General features: G+C 41.8%; 1 long non-coding RNA gene across 1 annotated transcript in view; it reads right to left on the bottom strand.

The window, feature by feature from the left end:
- Positions 1-3580, bottom strand: part of LOC135899762 (uncharacterized) — a 16753-nt gene extending 13173 nt beyond the window's left edge. The window contains exon 1 of the long non-coding RNA XR_010563713.2: positions 3368-3580. This is a non-coding gene — a long non-coding RNA (uncharacterized lncRNA). The remainder of the gene's footprint in view (positions 1-3367) is intronic.
- Positions 3581-6814: the final 3234 nt, after the last annotated feature.

The raw sequence follows: 6814 nt of genomic DNA, 5'->3' as shown, positions 1-6814 counted from the left end.
CTTTCCTACATATCGATAAATTCGCAATAAAGTGTGCCACTAAAACTAACATATAGCTTCGTCATGCATAGTAATCTCTGCTACCAGCGGTTCATTACGAAACCTTTACACATTTTGTGCCAACGTCGCAGACAAGCATATTTTTTGTAAAGAGAGGCTACAGAAGTTATTAACCCACCCAGCTATGGTATTTTGACTACTCGCAAGATGAGTCTGCTTTCTTGGTCATGTTCTTTTTCCAAAGCCTTCCGAATAACTCGGATGTTTCGAATTCTAAGAATATTTTTGTGCAGTTGCGAATAAGTATCAACCTGACTGCGTTGACGTAACAATTCGTGCATTTAGTGGCGATAACATTCGTGCGGGTAGTAGCTGTCGGCTCCATTTGTGATTTTTTGCTTCGAGCAGCTGCGGTTTATGGTTAACAGAGGTCAACGCCAAACATGTGTCTCCCTCATGTGATGGTTTGCTTTCTTTTTTCGTTATTTCTAAATTATATCTTTTAGGCAGTTGTTCATTCATTGGATAACTAGCTTGAAGCTGTGTGAAAAATGGGGGAGCGCAGACGTCGGCCAAGGCAGTTGAGCTTAGTTTATGACGCTGTTTAACTTTGCGTCATCCGCTGAAGCTGTAAAATTGGCGGAGACAGCAGATAACTCATATCGCCGAGAAATATTTCTGCCAGAAGTTTGTGAACAGACGTGAAACTTCGTGCTGTTGCTGCGCTCCCCTGTGGAATCCAAGAGGAAAGTTATATGACTGTCATAGTATAACGCAGCTGCATCGTCGATATCGGGGCTGTTCTTTAATATCGTTTGACTTATTTCTTATAAACATGTTCACGCGTGTAATGGTATGAGAAACAAAGTAGGAAAGAAGCTGTAGCGCAGGCTCCGCCTTCCATACAAGTTTCTCATAACAGTTGACGCGCAGGTAAACAGATTATTTACACCATAGAAGGTGCGCAAGTGCCTATAGTTAAAAAAGTACATAAGAAAGTAGAGTGAAAAAACATAGCTAACATATGTACGCAAACACATTAAGAAATAAATAACACAATGTAAACAGTAAAGCAAAATGTAACGGGTTAACAGTTATATCATATTACATTAGCTTAATATACCCTTCACTTTTAGACAATGTTCGCAACTCTTTTTTCAGTAAAACCGAGCTTTTTTTGCACAGCTGGTGAGGCTCAATGTAATGTCGGTACACCTCAGTTATTTTCAGCCCGCGTAAGAAGACACTGCTCATGACCCGAAGTTGTTCAAGATGAAGTTTTTTCATGGAAGTTTGCGATTTGCAGGAAGTTACTCGTATTTTTGCAGACTTCTAACAACAAAACAAAAATTAACCTTCATCTGAAAAGTTTATGAACATTCAGAACTTTGAAAATTTGTAATAAGGGAGACGTGTGGTCATTCTATCAGTGATTAGCGAGAGCACGTAAATACTATTTTATTTTTACATGGTGACCAATGACAAGCCGCCAGTTTGAATAAGCATAGAAGGAAGTGCAGGTACAAAAGGCCGCCTAGTAGAGCAACACAATTAGCTTTTGATGCATACGTCATGCAGTACCTCCTGATACTGATGATGTGTAATATTTTGCTCATGCACAAGAAATAAATTGACATGGCAGGATTAACGCAACTTTGCGAACTATTCGGACACTGACAACGACTGCTACATGCTATACATGGCACAACCTTTGCTAAATGGTGTAAGTTTCCTATTACGCACGAATTCTGCGTCGATTGGCGCCTACAATACCCATCCTACACCGAAGGCTAAATCCCAGCCGCTGCTGATGCGTTTCAACAGGGCGATATGCAAAAAATGCTGGTACACCACACAATAAATGCGCTTTAAAGAACCCCAAGTGCTTAAAACTATTGCTGTGTCCTCCACTTCAGTGGGCCTCGTCATAAGATTTTCATTATGTAACATCCTACCCCCCCAGATATTTTTTTCCCATGGCTGCGTACTTTTGTCTTTACAAGATTATGCTCCTAGCGCTAACATCTTACCTGGTCAAAAGATTTTAGTGTCTGCTTTCAAGCGCAATACAGTGAGGGTGATGCTGGCAGTTCGTTATTAAATTCGATTTTGGGGTTTTCGGTTCCATAACGACGATTTGGTTTTGAGGTATGCCATAGTGGGGGGGCTCCGGAAGAATTTTGACCACCAGGGGACCTTTAACGTAACCGCAATGCACGGGACACGGGCGTTTTGGCATGTCGCTCCCATTGAAATGCGGCGGCTGCTGCGGGATTTCATCCCGCGACCACGTGCTCAGCAGCGCAACACCATGGCCGCTATGCCACCACGGCGAATCAGTTCATTATTTTGTGTTTTAGTACAATATTCATAAAATGTAGTATCATCATATATATATGTCATAAAAGGTAGTAGCAGAGATCTGCCTTTTATCCTGCTTAATTATTTGAACTGAGACTCAAGAGACTCGCATAAAAAATTTATTTTGGTCAGTTCTCGTTCTTATAATTGTTTTCAACGCTTAATGCCCCCGCTTCATTGACATAGCGCGACACAGTGATTGTGAACGCAACGACCCCGCACACACGGCAAGATTCAGTGCCGAAGTCACAGGACTTCTGCTCAGCATAGATGATTTCACTATGCTTTGGCTCGAACTTCGAACTTCGAAGGTACAAGTGCCCTAAAGCTAGTAATCAAAAGGCTGTAAAGCTTGCTTTCGTTGAATGAATGAACGAACTTTCTTCCCCTTTTAAGAGAGGGGAGGACTTTCCAAATCATTGCTGACATTTATGTTCACCTATCCACGTTGCCTAACCATAAAAATGGCAGGACCCTAGTTATGAAACCTTCTAGAAAAAGTGTTTCGCATAAAAAGAAACATCTGGTATAGCCATGGAAGTAGCGGCGTGCCAGCGTATAACCTAACACCATGAGACCTGCTGATGAAACTGATGCGGCGAGCCAGCGCACCACCAGATCATCATCATCATCATCAGCCTGGTTGCGCCCACTGCAGGGCAAAGGCCTCTCCCATACTTCTCCAACTACCCCGGTCATGTAATATTTGTGGCCATGTTGTCCCTGCAAACTTCTTAATATCATCCGCCCACCTGATTTTGTGCCGCCCCCTGCTACGCTTCTCGTCCCTTGGAATCCAGTCTGTTACCCTTAAGGTACTGCAGGAATATTACAGTCAAAATGAGTAAGCTTGCCCTAAACAACAATGCACACTGCTATTTCATACATTAGTAGAGCCAATACGTTTAAAAATTAAGCTAACACTTATGTAGCCCCTCTGTTTACTGATGCTGAAAATGACCGCTTCATCAAGGAACGACTCACGTTACGATGTTCACCTCCTTACCTTCACAGTATCTTGGCTAGCGTCGAGCACAAAGGTGCATGTAAATCCCATGAGATATAGGCGAAATAAGATATTTTTGTTGGAAAAGTTCATCGTAACAGCGTCTTCTTTCAGGCAGCAAAACAGTTTTGAAGTGTCGGATAAAATTGATTGTCCCTATTATGGGCAGACGTAGACTGGCAGACAAATTAGCTTCACTATATTTCGGATCACGACGGCACATGTCTGTTTCAAACTTAAATTTAGTTTTTATTGAAGGAACCTCAAAGTCTTTACAGGACCCATATGTGCGGCCAGGAAAGACAATGTCTTTAAAGCTTTATTGAAGCCCTTTTGAATGACTGGCAGAAGCATATGTTAACAGCTGCTATTTTGTTATTGTCTGTTCTTCTTGCGATTATCAACACGCTCTAATGGCCTTGTCAATGAAAGAAAATTCGCAGCGCTATTAGGAGTTAAAGTATAAATAACCAATAAATAAACACATGAAGTTTTTTTTGTAGAAAGTCTTCTCGATCCGTTGAACGTTAGAATGAGACATGTAAAGCCCGTTTGTGACAGGGAAAATTCTCTTCCCGTACAATTTGACGATATTTTTCCCAGTAAGGCAAAACACGTATGTTACCAAATTCGTTAAGGGCTACACCACAGGGTCTTCTAATGAAATAACAAACAAATGTGGTCATAGCGACTGGTGGTCATAGCGACGAAGAAATATGTGCTATTGGTATATAGAGGCCTATTCTCGATATGTCATTTCCACTGCCGCTTTCAGACTTTGTAGCAATATTTCTTGTAGAACTTTCAGCGATAGTACTGGCCCTTCGTAAATTAATGCGTCACTAGATTATCTGGTCGTTGTAATTGATTTTATGTACTTGTGTACTTCACTCATAGCACCTCATGAATCTCAGGTATTGTAAGCGTTTAAATCATTAGTTCCTCTAAAGCTAACTAATATCCATTTACTCTGGGTAACTGGGCAAACAGGCCTAGTTCTAAATGAAACGGCTGATTCATCGGCGAATGCGTGGATAGCTAGCAGATCCATTCAAATCCTCCCTACATAAGCCTTGATCACAGCTGCCAGAATCCCGGCCATGGCGGCCTCATTTCGCACCCTTGTGCTTAGATTTAGGTGCAAGATAAAGAGCCCCAGGTATTCCAGATTTCTTAAGTCCCTTACTATGGTGTGCCTCATAATCAGATCGTGGTTTCGGCAAGTAAAACCACATACTCTAATTTTTAATTTATTATCCGCACGATTTCAAAGACAGATGACGCTGTGAGAATTCTCTGTACGAATCTATAAGAAATTCCTTGAAATTTTAAGTACTCATTGTACCCTGTAAAGGTATTCTGTGGCAACCAACGAAAATATGAAGTAACTATGACTAGGCTTCCTTCTCACATACATTTTCAAAATTTTTATTTAGCCCGGACTCATCTGGGGCCTGCCCGATTTTTCAAAAGTCTAGATAAGATGAGACCATAAAACGTTTTTAATTTCTTGCCGATGACTTGTTACCTTAAGAAAATGAACTTTAGAAACACCACTCCACCTTTTCGGATTAGATTTACCTGCTCAAAATGTACTATTCTTGGGTGCCTCTACACTTAGGCATAGAGATGGGAAGGTTACCGCTGCAATCCAAGATCTTATTTTAGCATCAATGAGGTATAAACTCTGAAGACAAACATTTAAGCCTCCTTTTCTTTGATGCGAATTGAATTTGAGCTTTTATTTTGAGGGTTATGGCATATTTTTGATTATAATAAAATCACACAGGGTGTGCAGTCTTTCGATTCTAAGTTGCCCATAATAAAAGGTGGACTCTTTTTTTGCACTTTATGTGGACTTACCCGATTCTTGGCCTATCTCCCGGAGTGGGACCGTGCCAGTATACCACAAGGCTCTACATTTACATATACGCCCAGCAGCGTTCCTTATCACCGACTCTCACACATGCGTGGGATCCAGCGATTTGTATTATTTGGGCGTTTCTTACAAACATACGATTAATTGTGCGACCGCGTTGTTGGTGTGTGCTGTGTTTAAAGCACTAAATCATCATCTTTATCATCACGTCTGCCATATACATAGACAGCTGAATTGCAATAACAAACATAAGCCTCGTGGAGCAATCAATTTGTCTCTCACACAAATTGAAAATCTCGCTTAGAAATGTTTGCTACCCTGTTCCAGAAACGAATCTTTATCTACAAATGTCTGATATGGTGCCATACTTTCTATACCACACGTGCAAGTACCTAAAATCATTGTTAACGGGCGGCCCATTTACCAGCACGGAAAAGGCACATTTTGAAATTTCGTTCCGAAATTAGGTATTCTGCACATGCTCAGAAAATTTCCTGCTGAAGGATTGGGCTTTAGCCAATATGGCGGTGACCTTTTTCATAGGCACCGCCATATTGCGTAGGCTGTCGCGCCATCTATGGGAAGTCGTCGGTATAGTGGCTTGGGCGAGCTCTCCATGCTGCATGCCAGGTATACGCTCGGTTGCAGTTTCTGACGGTTCTTTTCGCGCACATGCAGTCGAATTAGCACGACATGGCGTCTTCTACGTGAGGAACGGTTCTGTGAAGCGTATTAAAATTATTGCAGTCTGCACGGCCGTAGGATGAAAGGAGCACCCAGCTCAATGCGTGCGCGCGTGTTTGAGCCTGCAATCAGCCGCAGATATCAGTTATGTATTTCTGAAAGTTCGTTTCATGAATGGAACCCTATTAAAGCATTCTAACTGTAATTCTAAGCTCAGTTTTAGCAGCAATTATCAGTTGCGAGACATATATGAGGTCCAGTCAGCGTGGGTAGCGCTTTGCTGCGGAATAAGTTGAGCTATTTACTTTCACAAGCTTTCAATTTGTTATCCCTATATACACCGCGTGACTGTCTTGTTTAATGAACAAGGTTCCCGCCCACGAACAAAATAGTTTCGTCTAGTAATACAGACATACCGTACAATGTGAATCCCACTTGCCTTGTGATCGAGCGGCAGATTGCAGAATGTGCGAGCGTCCGAGGCAGTGGTAGACGCTGTGTTACAAATCTCTGTGTGATTCATACTGCATGGTCCAACCATGTGCCATGGCCATGCTAACTCTTATTACTATGTTAGGTGATGTTAGGAATTTTTTCCTCCGTTTGTTTTCAGTCTACTTGGTCCCACCCTCTACGACGCACTCATCCGTACTACGGAAATTGCATCCTCACAAATAGCCATCGGATTCTTGTTATGTGGTATCCTTTGGATAATATGCTCCACAGAGCAAAATGCAATGGTGAAGTACAAAACGTATGTGTATCATGCTGGTTTACCAACCGCACTGATCGCTGTGCTCAGCAATGTCATTTGTCTCATACAGGAAGCTGACGATAGGGATTTCACGTTTTCTATAATTGAAATTCATAACAACGCTGCCACG

The sequence above is a fragment of the Dermacentor albipictus genome, chromosome 5, assembly GCF_038994185.2.
Source record: "Dermacentor albipictus isolate Rhodes 1998 colony chromosome 5, USDA_Dalb.pri_finalv2, whole genome shotgun sequence".
NCBI classification, from domain to species: Eukaryota; Metazoa; Arthropoda; class Arachnida; order Ixodida; family Ixodidae; genus Dermacentor; species Dermacentor albipictus.
The sequence above is the reverse complement of the archived record's forward strand: the minus strand, read 5'-3'. Positions and strand labels throughout refer to the sequence as shown.